General features: G+C 36.7%; 1 protein-coding gene and 1 long non-coding RNA gene across 2 annotated transcripts in view; one reads left to right on the top strand and one right to left on the bottom strand.

Moving 5' to 3' along the window:
• LOC131536492 (gastrula zinc finger protein XlCGF57.1-like) overlaps positions 1–16936 on the top strand; it is a 173747-nt gene that overhangs the window by 127286 nt on the left and 29525 nt on the right. The gene's annotated exons all lie outside the window — the stretch shown is intronic.
• On the bottom strand, positions 7027–13533 carry LOC131536607 (uncharacterized). The gene is made up of 3 exons (XR_009270023.1): positions 11881–13533; positions 8249–8355; positions 7027–8168 (listed from the first exon to the last, which is right to left on the bottom strand). It is a non-coding gene; the product is annotated as an uncharacterized LOC131536607 (long non-coding RNA).

Here is a 16936-nt window from a genome sequence, read left to right as displayed (position 1 = left end):
ATAACACACAACACACACACACACACATAACATGTATATATATACATTATATGTATGTGGTATACATTCCACTTTGGCCCGTTTCTGTTCATAAGTTTGTGGTCTTTCATGGTTTAGTGTGATTTCAAAAACCAAGCTTTGTATCAAATGTTTTTACATTTATTTTCTTACATTTTATTTGTATTAAAAAATGTATTGTTTAAAATGCTTACCTATTTAGGTAATATGTTTGTTGATTTGAAAATAAACACAAATTTTCAGCAGTTATGGTTTCCTGGTTTGATTTCTCTTTGAACTGCATGGTTGCTGTTGAGTGCAGATATTTAATATGGGCCAAATTAGTTTTAATAAAATCTGGCAGAGTTATGGCCTTTGCTCGGGAGACATCTGGCTTTTCAATGGCGATATCATGGCATGAATATGGGCCAATTTAGGGTCTTCTGGCTCTCGTCTGGTAAGGCATTGGCATTTTTCTGGCAGCTTTCTGGCGTGCTTTTGGCAAAACTGTTTGGGCCGGTTTTGGCCCTGCATTCCCGGCGGTATGATTGCCAAAACTAAGAACAGTGTTTGGGCCATAAAAGGCCCAGAACAATTTTGCTATCTGGGCATCTATAGCAGTGGTTCTCAACCCGCGGCCCGTCACGAATCCAAATGCGGCCCACCATGCTGAATCAGGGCCGGTGTTCTGACGATTTGTGCTACCCACTCAGATTGTGCTACCTCCCATTAAAAAGATAGGCAGCACAAATCGATAGCAAAAATGCTACCTATCAGATTGTGCTACCAGCATCTTATTCATGTGCTTTGAGGCTTTTTTTTAATGTCCATACCTACCCCTACCCTAAACCTACCCGTTCACACCTACCCTTACCCTAAACCTACCCTTAAAACAATGCAAATATATTACTGGTAGCACAATCTGATAGGTAGCATGTTTCGTCGGTACACCGGCGCCAAGGTGGGGCATTTGCGGGCCGTGCCGAACGTGATCGATTTCGAAAGCGAAAGTGAAACCGATAAAACAGCGCAAGGGGGCATTAGCGGGAGGGCTTCCCGGCCTGAGTCGGGCGGTGGGGGTATGTGGCGAGGGGGGCGTGGTTAGCAGGATCTGCAGCGGGAGAGAGAGACTGGAGAACGAGCGGTGAGTAAGTGGGTCAAGTACAAGATGACATTCACCTGTTTCTCGTTCCAGTGATTGGCGTGGAGAGATTAAAAAGCCACCGAAGGACAGACAGTGGCAGAGAGGGACCAGACTGAGGACTCGGGAGGGAAAAGGACCGTGGCTGATCAAAGACTCACCAAAGTGCTGTGAACTTATGTTATTTGAAAGTGCCGGAGTGCACAACCTTTATTTTGTGGACACTTAATAAATTTTCCCGAGCCTCAGTCACGCCGACTCCGACTTCTTCCTTCCTTCTTCCGAACTTTGTTACAATAGGTATCATATTTTTTTAAATAGGAATTAAATATATACTATTATCTCCTATTTAATTAATGCTTTTGTGTCTGTAACTTACACCTCAGCCTTAATAAAGAAATTGTATCAGGATGTGATTCATTTAGCCTACATTTTAACATTTCTTAACAGGCAGCATATGAAATCTAACTTAATCAAAATTATTGAGGTGATTAGAAAACTGTCATTACACTATCTGCCTCAGGAGATGCTTGAGGTATGAAGAATTGTGAGATGGTGCTCTGATTTCTCTGAGCTCTAGCATTGCGGTAATGTTGCTCTCCTGATGTTGCCCACCGTGCGCCACAGAGAACACTCACCGACAAATTGTGCAATGGGCTTGATAATCATTTCACCCATGGTACCCTTTCACTTTGGGGCTTATATTACTAAGAATATACACAGTCTCCAAACTAACAACGACTCAGATTTTCACGCACTCTGAATTCACATGCAGCCTCTGCACGCCACGTGCGATGCTCCTCCCTTCTTCCTCATTACGTGATTCACGTTATGACGCAACCTCAAGCTCAACAGTCACTGGCTTGTGATAGTACACCTGTATTGAACACGCTTTCTCATTGGATATAAGCAAGCATATAGTTGTTGCATCACACTTTGAAATAAATAAAAATTAAATTAAATACATTTTAATACTTTGTATTATTTCTGACACAAAGCATATTAAACAAGGTATATTTTAGGAGTCCCTACATTAGTTTTAATATCTAAAAGCTATGAAGTATTATATACTGCAAAAAGAGATGTGTAAAAAATTACACACGTTGTGTAGAATTTTAACACGTACTGAGTGTGCTAAGGGACAACACGTTGCATTGAATTTAACACAACAGAAGTATAAGCCATTTTTACACACAACTTGTGTCAATTTTATCAACACAACACATTAAGTGTTGATAAAATGCTATTAAAATGTCCAGAAACTACTAATTAATGTGTTAAAATTAAAATTAAAACATTAAACATAATACCAATAATTTGTAATTCTAAAACAAGCAAAACAGACAAGATGCAAGAATATTAGGCGTTTAATCAAATAACAAATAATACATTTCATCAACTTTAAATTTCAGCCTACATTCAGAAACCAACTAGTCAAGTTGAACACTTTAAAATTGATATGGTTGACAGTTCAACCAGCAACATATGACAGTAAGCAAAAAAACATCATATCAGAACATAGCTGTCATCAGGCAATCAAACGTGAATATACATTTTCATTTTTGGTTATTGCCACATGTTCTGAACAGTACATTTTTAGAATAACATTTGTGAATGTAATTTGTAACATTTTCTGTTGGCTCTGTCGGTGCATGCTGTAGCTAAATACATATCACTTAAAGGGTTAGTTAAAAATCCCTGAGCATAAGTCTTACTGGTGTGGAACAATCACTAAGGATGAGCAATTGTAACAAAAATTACATGTCTGGGTGAACTATATTTTATAATCAGTTAAGGTAAATTTACATTATTATATAACAGAAGTGCACTATAGCTACAGCATACAGAGAAAACACATGGTAGACCGTTAACTGAAACAACAATTATACTGTATACAGTTGAGAGAAACATGTCTTATAACAGGACTGAATTAATCTCAAAGTTATATACTTCAGCATATAAGATAAAACATTTTAAATCAGACAGCATATATACACACCTTAAAATAGTGAAAGATGACTATAGCTCTTAAACAGATTGTAATAGATTCTATGCATTTTACAGTAAAATTGTCTCAAAGTAGGCTATTAAAATACATCACTGAGTTTGAGTATTAGTAGATCATGTTATTGATTAAAACTTAAAGGATAGTTCACCCAAGAATGAAAATTCCATCATCATTTACTCACCCTCATGTTGTTCCAAACCTGCATGAGTTTACTACTTCTGTTGAACACACACACACACACAAATATATATTTCAATGAATGTTGGTTAACAGACAGTTGACAGTATTTTCTTGCTGCTATAGAATTCAAAGACGTCAGCTGTTGGGTTACCAACATTCGTTACAAATATCTTTGTGTGTGTGTTCAACAAAAGAAATAAACTCATACAGGTTTGAAACAACATGAGGGTGAGTAAATGATGATGGAATTTTCATTTTTGGGTGAACTATCCTTTAAAAGGCAAGACAATCTAAAGTCTGGCCGTCCGCATTCTAGAGAAATTAAATAATCTTGTACCTTGGGTTTACATACAATTCATCTGTACTGAAACTCAACATTATGTCTAAGGGTCTTGCATCTGCTGCACTTGTCAGGCTGATCATTTGGTATTCTTTAGTTTGCTCTACCACAAATACATAAAAATGGTCATCAAAGTATTTGACTTCTAGGATGTTTTCACACCTGTAGATCGATCGCTTTGCTCCGAAACGAAGAGCATTAAGACGGCATTAGAAAATGAAAAGGCTCGCTTTGATTTTGAATGGCAAAGACGTGCACACCCACTGCTTTTCACGGTAATTACGTAAGTTCCCATTATACAGTGTGATATAGCCTGGTGCGTTGGTCCGTTGGATCAGATTGCTTTCTCACTACAATCGAACCACTCCAGAGTTCGTTTTCAATTGAGCCGAGACCACCTCGTTCAGGCGATCTCGGACCGATTGTTTTGGCGCGGATCCGAATGCCATTGCCATGTTCACATATGCCCAAACGAACCGAGCTAACGGGGAAATGCACCAGGTTCCGAAACAACAGACCAGGTGTGAAAGCACCCTTAGAATTCGCACAAACATCAGAATTGATACATTATCAGCCTGTGGGATAATGTGAATAATTTCACCAAACACAGGCTCTCCTTTACAATCTTTAGAGGCAGCGCAGACCCAGTTCTGTAAGTATGACCATGCACACTAACAGTGTGAGTAACATAGACAGTGCTGTTCAAAGTCAAGTCTTTTTAACGGATTATGCTTCGCCTCATATCTCATACACCACAGCTGAGAAAGAGATCCAAACATAACCATCATCCTCGGATAATGGGTCATAAAATTATGTTTGGGAATCAGATTTCAATCATAGAGCTTCTTGAATAAAGTGTTCTACAATGAGTTCTTTCAAAAATACAGCAAGCCCGTGAGTAACAACAGGAGCAAAAACAATGCTGCATATTTCCCTCAGCAGAATGAATAGATGCCAGTGTTGACTTTTCTTGTCAACAAGATCACCAACTAAAAGGAGCAGCACTTGCAAAAGGCACCACATTTGTGATGCAGTCTGTTTTACTGCATTGTCAGAGGTTCTCAGATTGAGAATAACACTTAGTTTGTTTTTCTCATTTTCATAGCCACAGTTAAAACCAGAAATTCTGTGATTCAACATTTCTAGGGTAAAAAGCTGTTCTTCGTAAATGAAATGGTGTAATAGTAGTCTAACCTCCAAGGGGAAATCATGGATAATGTCATCGCACGTGTTCTCTGTAACATGAAAATACTGCAGCTTATTTAAACAGGAGTCCTCTTTAATCCCCGTCGAGCTTGGATCATTAAGTCTGACATGCTGCTGATAATTTTCTCTGGTGCACTTCTGAACTTTGTCTTCATCAAAAACAGTCTGAGCAACTGTTTTGTCAACCATGCAAAAGTGACAAAACTTGTTTGCTGAAAAGCTCTCTAAATATCCACATAAGGAATGGATAGCTAAGTTGTCTGCGGTCAAAACACAGATTGATCCATAAAGTTGATGACTTTGTCCTTGTATCTCCACCTGTAGACCAGTACTTTCAAAGAATCTGATGTCCTCTATCAGTGGTTCCAAAATCTTACTAAACCCATATACCTCTCTGTCTAAAGAATTGAACAGAAGACAGAAGTGAATATTTGAAAGAGATGACTTACATACTGGTGGTAGATTTTTTTAAGCTAAAATAAACAGCACCCATCTTGTGAATTTTAGTTTTGGTCCCCAAAGGGTTTGTCGTTTCTACATCATCAAAATACAACGTTCCAAACAATGAATGAGATGAAAATTGAGAGCCATCTCAATAGTTTACATTTTGAGTTTCAATTAATGACCATCCCTACAGTATAAATTCTGGGTATCTCTTGTTCTTTGAAACCACAATAATGGAGATGACTGCTGACTTGGCAATGATCCACAAGATGAACATTGACGCCCTCCACAAAGAGGGTAAGTCACAGAGGGTTATTATTGATGCAAAGTTGACTGGAAGGAAGAATTTGGGTAGGAAAAGGTGCACAAGCAACAGGGATGACTGCGAGCTTGAGAATACTGTCAAGCAAAGCTGATTCAAACACTTGTAAGAGCTTCACAAGGAGTGGACTGAAGCTGGAGTCAGTGTACCAAGAGTCACCACGCTCAGACTTCTTCAGGAAAAGGGCTACCAAGTCACTTCTGAACCAGAGACAACGTCAGAAACGTCTGAAGTTTCCACAGTCTGTGATGATTTGGGCCGCCATGTCATCTGCTGGTGTTGGTCCACTGTGTTTTCTGAAGTCCACAGTCAACGCAGCCATCTACCAGGAGATTTTAGAGCACTTCATGCTTTCTTCTGCTGACAAGCTTTATGGAGATGCTGATTTCATTTTCCAGCAGGACTTGGCACCTGTCCACACTGCCAAAGGTATCAAAAGCTGGTTCAATGACCATGGTGTTACTGTGCTTGATTGGCCAGCAAACTCGCCTGACCTGAACCCCATAGAGAATCTATGGGGTATTGTCAAGAGGAAGATGAGAGACACCAGACCCAACAATGCAGATGACCTGAAGGCAGCTATCAAAGCAACCTGAGCTTACATACCAACTCAGCAGTGCCACAAACTGATCACCTCCATGCCACCCCAAATTGAGGCAGTAATTAAAGCAAAAAGAGCCCCTACCAAGTATTGAGTACATATACAGTAAATGAACATACTTTCCAGAAGGCCAACAATTCACTAAAACTGTTTGTTTTATTGGTCTTATGAAGTATTCTAATTTGTTGAGATAGTGAATTGGTGGGTTTTTGTTAAATGTGAGCCTAAATCACCACAATTAAAAGAACCAAAGACTTAAACTACTTCAGTCTGTGTGCATTGAATTTATGTAATACACAATTTTCACAATTTGAGTTGAATTACTGAAATAAATGAACTTTTCCACGACATTCTAATTTATTGAGATGCACCTGTATTTGTTCATTTTGAAAGGTGTGTCTACGTCTTTAAACACGTTTAGCATTTTCAAACTCGCTCATCAATGCCTGTACAGACTCACTGTCAAGTGGTACCTGTAAATTAGTTAACAATTTAGTTGTTGAATATTGTAGATTTTATACAGTCCTTTCTAGCACCTCTTGTGTACAAGTAACACTTATTGTTACATCCATTAAAGTTGTATTAGATGAAGAGTACATTGTGGCCACAAAAGGGGCAACACAGTCAGGAGGAACGGCAGTTTTAAACAGAACAGAGTCTGACTCTGGAGTTTCCATATTTGATTCCCCTGTCTCAGACATATCCGATGAAATGTGGTCACTGGCTTGAAAGGACACATTGTCCATTGTTGTAGTGGACTGGTGGTCTCTATGAAGATGTTTGGAAAATGAGTTGAAGTTGGCTGCACATAATTGTCAGGTCCTGTCCATCTGATAATGTACTTCACGTAGATGCCAAATTAGTTTATTTATTTTGTTGACACTGGTTGTATGCACTTTGGACATGTTTACATTCTCGGGAAATACTGTGCGGCTTGAAGTTTTGAAATAAGTTCTAGTACCTTGGCTTTCCTGTTTGTCGAAATGGTCACATCATAGATGTATTCAAAGAAAGTAAACACAGAGCTGAGCTGTGGTGGATAGGCCACTGTAACAGGGCTGACGAGACGTGAGACGTGCGGATCCAAGTGCAAGCTTTTATTTACAGGCATGGTCATAAATACAGGCAGGGTCGAGCAATGGCAAACAGGTATGGCAGGGACAAGACAAAGAGTAATCCTAGGGCAAGCAAAGGTCGGTCGACAGCGAACAGTATCCGAAGGGGCTAGGCAGAGAGATAATCCAGGTACATGAGCTATAATCCAGGCAAGGGAAATAATCAGAGTCCGAACAGGGAGACAGGAGTAAACACTAAGAACACAGACTAGAAAACAACAAAAGTTCTGTATCGCAGCTAACACTAGGACACTAAACGCTAAAACGCAGAACAATACAGTAACTGAAAAGAAACACGGAATGGCACAGAAAGGGTTAATCCAGGAAACACGGGTAGAAATAAACACAGGTGAACAGGTAATGCAAGAGTAGCTACGGCTAGGGGAGCGGTAATCGCATACAATACTCGGCCACGAGGGAGAGAACATCCAGGGTTTAAATAGTGTGTGTGATTAGTGATGCTGTGTGATCAGTGCCTACAGCGGTGTGTGCAATCAGTGCATTGAATGATGGGAAATGGAGTCCATTGTGATGTGTGGTGTGAAAGTCCATGTGGTGAGCGAGTGACCTCTGGTGGTGAATGAACGGAAGTGCACAGACTGGATTTGTGACAGCCACATTGCATACCCAGTACAGCTTGAAGAGCTTGTCCACAGCGCATGTCAGGCTCTCACTTGCAGATATGGTCACGCTGTTATTTCTCGCGATGATTATGTATTGTCATGTAGTACTCTAGACTGCCAATGCAGATGAGTTGTGGTTGGGTCTTTGATGTCTCGGAGTTGCTGCAGAGGGATGCAATGCTGGTTCCAGCCTTGGAGATGAGAAAAAAAAGATAAGTCAAAATTTACGCTATAACGCATCGTTACAAAAAACAGTCCTTATGAAACATACCAGTACAAAATCAAGAAGGAATGAAATTGCACATTTAACAGTGCAGCGACTCCCAGGTAATGGTGGCAGAAGATGTGTGAGAACTAGTGCTGTGTAGCACTTCTCATCTGAAAATTAAATAAGAACAGATAAGAGGTACAATAAATGTTTTCAAGTGTAGGATTAAGGCTGGCTCTTGCTAGTCACCCACAAAGAATGCAAAATCAATGGGGCCACATTCCTGTGTATGCAAACCCTGAAATATACATTGGAAGCTACTCATCAATGCACCAAAAGTACATTTCAGAGTTTATATAAACTGTAGGTTGTCCCAGTTGATGTTGCATTAAGTTGCAGCTGAAAAGCCAGAGCTGTGAGTATCTATGATGAAGAACAGACTGGACTGTGCTGAGAAAGGATTTGTATAATCAACAACAGTATTGGTAAGTAGGAAATAAAGCTACATTCCTACATTCTGGACTTACCCTTTACCATACTATATAGCATATTATTAATATCAATGTCAAAATGTACTTCGCTCATGGCCCAACATTCATGTTACTTTTCATCACTTGGCTATTAGGGCAAGTAGGGCTGCACAATATTGCAAAAGAATGACAATTGCTATATTTAGCTTATCTGCAAGAAATATTGCAATATGAAGACAATTTCACCAGATGATTTGAATAGTTCTATTTGCAAAGAATTAATCATTCTACAATGATCGGGTTAATTTTGTAGCGGAGTGCATCTGCATAATACTAAAGTAAAGATAAATACAATAGAATAAAAATATAAGTGAAATAAACAGTGCTTTGTTTTCAGGCAAGTCAGACAGTAATGAGATATGGACAGGGCCTAAAATGAACACTTGCCAAGTACTCTAAGAATACTATCAATACAATGTTGTGATAACATTAATGTGAACAAATGTGAATGACGCTTGGGACAGCTGACAGGCCAGCACTGTATCATCACGAAAGTTTAAGCCTTGTCAATATAAATTAAAGCACAAGATGACAGAGATGTGTTCACAATGTGTTACCCACACACTGTGTAGGAAGTTTAAACATCCTATTGAATGAACAAAACCACACAAAATGACGTTAAAAAAAAGAAAAGGCCTGCCTCAGGGATTGTCCTAGTTAGTTATGTTGGCTAAGTGAACAGTTGAGAAAGAAAACGCAAATCATTTTCTCCTTTGCTTTCTGAATGAGGGACAATTCAAGGCAAGTTTTGTTAAAAAGTTCAAACTCAAGGATGGATCAGTACCCATTGTTCATGATCCAGCTGCACCTCCAGAAGTAAGTCTCACACTTTATATTTTTTTAATGATTATTTGCGAATCGGCTTTGCTCTTCCATGTAAGAGAGGGGCAGGGTGAGCAGAGCTCATTAGCATGTAAAGAGATATGCACCAAAACGAGTCGCTGTGAACAGAGCTATTTTTGACAAGGTAAAAAGGGTGTTGTTTTACACGAACACTGGGACCATTTAAAGAAGACCCTAAATAATCATAGCAACTTGTGGAAAATGGGCATCTGATGTCCCTTTGAAGCATAGACTCCACAAAATCAGACTTACTTTGAAATCATTCTGAGGTTAAATACATATTTAAAATCATAATAGTTTAATAGCTATGATACTGTTTTTGAAATCAAATCTTTGCATAGCTATGACAGGAAACTATGCAAAGTTTCCACTGGAATCTAACAATGCCTTAAAAAAAAAAAAACAACAACAAAAAAAAAAAACAGTTCATCTTAAAAAAATAAAGCATTTACATAAACCCATATAGGAAATAAAAGAGTTATCAAATAAGCATATTATGAACTCCTGAAACATTCCTGTTTCCATCCTGTTTCATATTTTAGAGCACTCACTGCAATTTATGAAAGAAATCAATTAAATCTGCATGTGGAAGTGTGTGTGAAAAAAAACCAACAAAAAAAAAAAAAAACCGAAAGAACATTTTCATACGTAACTGTAATTTAATTACATATTTTTTCTCAGTAACTGTAACTGATTACAGTTACTTTTATTTTGTAATTAAATTACGTAATTCCGTTACATGTAACATGAAACACTAACCAGGTTTCCATCTAAGGATTTTTTTGCGAAAAATTATTTAGCGTTTTAAAATATTTACGATATAGCCGATGGAAATGCCAATTATCGATTAAATTTCTCATGTGTCGACACAATCTTTTTCCGTTTAACTTATATAGCGCATAAATTCCATATCGATACTTCAAATGTCGCAAAAATTTGTTTGGAAACACTTTTTGTTGAGAAAAGGGGCTTTAACGCAAATAAATATGGTGTCACATGACAGAATTAGCCTATAGGCAGCATCCGTGTTCATCACGTTAAAGCACCGTTTCCCAGTTCAAAAGCGCATTAAATCATATTCATATTATTCAGTTGCATCTGAAATTATTTTATACATGTTAAGAAAAAGATGAGTTACCTCTCAAACATCTCAATCTTAATTTGATGTTCCTTTAGTACGTTTATATTTTTTTTGCAGTGCACTGTTCAGTTTAAATAGCCTGTAGTCCGTGCCTTTCAGCTTGACCACCATACATACCCCCGTGATATTATGCCAAGCGCATTTTGTTTTACATGGATATTGGAACGCGAAGTACAAAAGTTTAAATTAATTTGTTTTGGCTTGTTAGCTTCTTATATTTTTATTTTTTAATTTTAATCTTTTTGAAGGAACCATTAAACAAGTAGCCAACCATGGCTTCAGTGAGTCCACAATCCACCGTTTCTCCATCCACGTCATTTTCTGAACAAACACACAAAATTACAATGCATTTATAGATTAATAACTGTAAAACACACAGACTTGCGTGCGCCCACCCAAATGTGTGGAAAACAATCGTCAAAAAATGGCTAGCGTTTGCTAGTTATACTTAGATAAACCAGTGATGGTGCACTTATAATATTAATAAGTGAAGAAAAATGGCAACGTTCACTGATAAAGTTAACATTTTCACCGAAGCTTCCACTAATGCTCCGGTTGCTAACAGTGTACTAAAACTTGCGCTTAAGACTGCACATGTGCATTTTAACGTTAGTCTGAAAGAGTTTTTAACGCTGTTTGAGTAGAAGAAACAACACTTACGGGACAGGTCACGTTAGATTTTGTTGTTGATTTAACAAATGTTAGTAAATTTGAGCAGTATGAGATACTCATACTCTGAGGTAATCCCACGGCAGACTGCGCAACGTGGGAAAAAATGGCTTGCACTGCACAAGTCTGCAGGGGCTACTACAGTATATAGTAGTTAAAATAATGAAAAATGCCAAATCCTCTGGTTTAAAATAATTTGAGGAGTAATGGTGATGGCAAGGTAGAAGCATTTTACTTAAATAAATTAACAAAATAAATCTAACACAACTAGCAACAGGCCATAACCTACAATAACTCTAATAACTCTAACAGCTAAAGTCTGTCTACACTGGAAGCGACAAATCAACCATAGAAAATCATTTGAAATTTGTGTCAATACGTGTCGCGATGCATCCAGTGTAGACAGCATCACTGATTTTAATGAGTTCTACAGTATTTAGTCAGTGTAGACAAGGTGTTAGTGTAGTTAGCTAATTTACAAGTTTAAGTTGTACTTGTAAACGGTTACTTACCCCTGAATTTCCTTGTCTCCTCTTCAGTAACTTGTATTCCAGCTTCAATTAGTTTTTTAATTAATCCATCCGTAGACAAACTCGACAAAGAAGGACAAACCGCCATTTTCTCTCAATTAACTTGTATGGAAGAAAATGCAACGCCAATATGGTGGAATAAGTCCCGCCTTCTAAATTGAACAGCCAATCGTTGATTGGTAAATCCATCGCATCATCGCAGCTGCTGTTAAAAGCTCCTGTTGCTACGGAACACAGTGAGTGTTCTTTCAAAATAATGATTGGAGAGTGATAAGCCCTTTTAACACATCAGTAATGCCAATAAACAGCTTTTTTGGTAAATGTGCTGTTCACCCAAGATAGTCAGAACCAATTTACTAGTATTTTTGAATATTTCTGAATACTAGTATTTTTGAATATTTGAATATTTCTGAATATTAGTATTTTTGAAGTCCTATTCATACTTTTTTTTCTTCTTTTTTTTTCCTGTGGGGCTATTCTTGGTACTTGAATTGACCATATCATGATCCAATATTGATATTTTAAATCTATCCAGTTTTAATTTGCATAAAAACAATGCAACGTAAAGACTAGCTGAAATCCCAGCTGAGTTATTAATGAAACTTATATAGGTTATACTGACCAAGAATTGGATGGAAATTTACCAGTAGCCTTTTTTTTTCTTGACTTCAATAAACACTCTCTATCAAACTAAGATTTTGTGTTCTATGATTTGCTGCATAATTTTCATGTACACTGTAAAAAATTTACATTTTGAAAAATTGGGGAAACTGACAAATAAACATTGGCTCAACATATTGCTTCCCAAAAAATACCCCAAAACAAAAAAATGCATTGTGCTAATTTTAGCTGAAGGTCTGAAGTTAAAGTTAAAAATATATATTCACCGAACATATTAAATTGTTTTCAGCCAATTTATCTAGCAGAAGTGAAAAATCTGTTTTGGCCCAACAAGCCTTGCAGTAAAAAACGAGTGTGCGCGTGCGCATGCGCGAATCGTAGTGGATTAAAATTCCTGTGTGCGGGAGAGCAAGAGATGCTTAGCGACGAAAGGAAACAATTTCCAGGCGGATTTTCATCTATAAAGTTACGGTGAGTACTGAACTGTATTTATTAAGTCCTCTTTAGGTTAAATAGAGTGCAGCTCTCAGTAATTTCGACAAAAAAAAAAGAAAAAAAAACTAAAACATGGCCATTACATTACCGCCTCAGATAAGTACGTTAACGTTATTCGCTAAACGAATTGCCAGGTTCTCCGAATTATCCAGGTTTATACTTGAGGACGCAGTACATTTTACGTATATTATATTGTATTTTTTGCAGATTAAGTGAGAATTCACGCCTTTACTGGTGTTTATTTCGCAGAATAACGTAACGGTGAATTCACATCTTTAAGTTAATGGTGTCGTGTTGGCGTTTATAACTCAGTTTAACCCATGCTGATCCCTCGGTTACTTAAAGTTACTATTTATTTAACTAAATTATGTTTATGTCACTTTATAATAATTATATTAATTGTATGAGACACAATGAATAAGTTTCTGCTATAAATATAAATATATTTTTCCCCTCAGTGAACCCACCATTGCTAGGCCTGCATGAACACGCGAGGCACCATTTAGTGAAGAACACTAACTTACGACTTAAACAGTGAGTATTAACGAGTTCTTATTGAATATGTTTATTCGATATTAGTGTCAAATACTATTAGCTTGTAAATGTAATTTGTGTGGAGTTGCTTTGAGAGTCGCCATGAGACATGGCTCGGCCTCGGTGTATTCAGGCTGAATATATATATATGTATGTGTTTAATAGCAAACACAGATAACTCCCAACAGTAATTTTTTTTCTTCCCATTTTATGTTCGCTAAAATGGAATTGTCGGCTTTTGTTCAAAAACAACAGCTTTTGCAGTAAAATGTGAACTCGCAATGCCTTGAAAGGGGACAAAACGTGTTTAGGGTTCAGATCACACATTGTGGAGACTACAGAGCGCAATCAGCTAATTTTTTTAGTTTTTTGCAAATAAACTCTTCATATATAAATTTAAAAATATTTTTTATTATCAGATTATTTTACCTCTTCTCCTCTTGTACAGATGGCAGGCTTGACTGTGCAGAGAAGGGCCGCTGCTCTTTGGGGTCTTCCCTTTTATTTCAAAGAACATGGAATCATATGCAAGACTATACCGGTAATTTTAAAAAAATATTCTTTACTCTACTTTGGAAATGCATGGAATCATGTTGTTTTGTCACTCGCTGTTTTGTTTGGCTGTGCACTGCAAAAAATGCTTTTCTTGCTTTTCTTCAGTCTCTGTGACAGGATATGAAACAAACTAAACAACCAAAGTAGCCAACAAAGTAAAATGATCCTAAAGTAACAATATTTTATCAAATATTGAGAATATGGGTTGTGAGGATGTTGTGTATTATTCTGAATTTATTTGTTATATGTAGACTTAATATTGACATTGCTATGTTGTTGTTGTTGTTGTTTTTATACAGAGTACAGAGCCATTGGAGAACCACACAACTGAAAAGCAGCAGCAGTGGCACCTCAAGAGCCCCGTATGTTTTTGCACCTTTAAATAAAAGATAAAACTTTGTGAGTTCAGATTACCTCTTTTCACTTTTGTAAAGTGTTGGATGCAGTTTCAAGAGCTAAATTTTCTTGTGTTTTTTTTTTTTTTTTTGCATCTCTGTAAACATTTGTAAAAACACGTTTGATATGTGAAGTAAGATGTGGTTTCATGAGCTTAAAGTGAGAATGTTAGTAAATATGTGTAAATTGTGAGAATGGTAGAATTTGTGAAATTACTCTAAACTGGGTGAAATAACCACCCCATTATGTAAATTTGGTGTGTGTGTTTTTTTTTCTCTTTTTTTTTAAAATGTGAATGTACATGCGTTTAAACAGTTAAGATGCAGTTTCATGAGCTCAGGTGACGTTGCACTAAATGCTGGTTGAAGTAACCCCAGATAAATTACATTTTATGGTGTTCTTGCACATGTTTGTAAGTGTTTTAATTTATAAGATGCAATTCTTAATCTTTGTTTATCTTGTAAGAATTAATGTATGATTTTATGTATGAGTATATTGTGTTAAATGTTAATATATTTGTCATTTTAAGGTATTTTTCACAATATTGTGTTGTAGATTTAATTAAAAGTATTAAAATGTGGCAGTGTTTAGTATCATTTAATGCTTTTTTTCTTTTTTCTTTTTTTTTTTTTTCATTTGGGACAATGGGGAATAAGCAATTCAGTAAAGTTGCTTTAGCTATACAAATTGGCCAATGGACATTTTTAAATTAGGCAAAACCAAAAAAGTATACTCGTACTATTTAAAATATTCAATTGGGCTAATGACATGCTAATGGTAGATTTAATGTTTTTCCAATTGGCTCAACACATTATTTCTCATTGAGCCAATGTCAACTGATTGTTGCCACAAGTGAAAAAAATCAAGTTGCCGAATTGCAATGTTTAAAAATTGGGCTAATGGAAAATTTTAAATGTTACCAGTCACTAGAAAATTTTGAGTTGGGCAAATTTAGAATTTTTTACAGTGTACATTAAGCTTGTTAAAAATACAGTTATGTACCCTTTGCTGTCAGAACTGATCTTGTACCTTTAAATTAAACAAAGGTTTGTCACCTTAAGAACATTTCCTGTACCTTACAGGGTACTTTCGAGGCAAATGCACCTTTAGGTACAGAAACAATACCCCTATTTTTCTGTGTGTACAGTAGTCAACAGTTGAAGTGGATCAAAAGCTTTCATCAAAGTTGTCCTAAAACCAAAACAATAACCGTTCTTGTCTTAGGACAACTTTGATGAACTTTCGTGATCCATTTCAACATTCCTCCTGTTCCTCATTAATGTTACTTCATAAAATCTTATCATTTACCATTTATATAATTGTAGTTTTTATCAGTTTCTGTTTTCAGTAACTTTAAATGAAATTGTGTAATTTAATTATTTCAAATTTTTTGGGCCAGTTTTAGTTATTTCAGTACATCGTCAAATTACATGAAAAATGTTCCCTTGGCAACTAGCGAAATACATTATTTTGGTTTCGTAAGTTAAGTTTATAATATATATATATACCAGTCGTTTCTGTGAGGACAAATCTCAGTTATTATCACTTATAAATGTCTCCCACATCATGCTGCTATAGAAAATACATCCACACAAAATAGAAAATTGAGTTTTTGGGGCCTGAAGAAGATTTTTATTGTTAAAGATCTGAATTAATCAAGTATAATCAAGGTGAATCTTGCCATTAATATATCTATTTAATCTTCTATTATGTTCCAAGGCCTCTGTGTTGAAAGTGTCTACGTGGCTAAAATGGTCCAGACAGGAAAACATCTGGAATAATTAAGGGGGGCTTTTTCCTTTACCACAACAAGTCTAGGAGGCCTCTTCTCCTGAGGGAGAGATAGAATTACATACGTAAGTGAAATGTAGAATTGAATACATAAGAGAAACTCCAAATGTATAGGAACCCGCCTTAAAAACTTGTATATATACCAGAGCCCAGAGACATTCGAGAGACTCTTCTGCAGAAGGGGCCTCGGCTTTATTCTTGTTAAATAGATAATAAAGTCTAACTTCTGGTATTAAACTCCAAGATTGTGTGTGATCATTCGATCGAGCGGCGGAAGACACTACAGGCCTTCAAGTTATGATTTGTGTGATTTATGACCAGAAACATATCACAAATAAATACTGCCAGATAAAATGACATATTGATTGTTGGGTGGACATTATTATTGAGCTTCGGTTCGAGTCTGTGAACCCAAAGGAATTAAATATTTAGCATATATGATATAATTGTATTGTGTTTAATGAACAGCACACAAACACAACATGGCTCTTCAACGGCATCTGCAGTTCTGTTACAAAAAAAATAAAAAAATCAGAAAATGTAGAAATTCAGACAAACACGTGAGCAGAAAGAGTTCATGTGACGGAGCTGCAGAGAGAGTTATTACAGTTAGATATTTACATTTACATTTAGTTATTAAACAGAC

Source organism: Onychostoma macrolepis, chromosome 03 (assembly GCF_012432095.1).
Source record: "Onychostoma macrolepis isolate SWU-2019 chromosome 03, ASM1243209v1, whole genome shotgun sequence".
NCBI lineage: Eukaryota > Metazoa > Chordata > Actinopteri > Cypriniformes > Cyprinidae > Onychostoma > Onychostoma macrolepis.
Note: the sequence above shows the minus strand (reverse complement) of the source record. Positions and strands in the feature narration are given on the sequence as shown.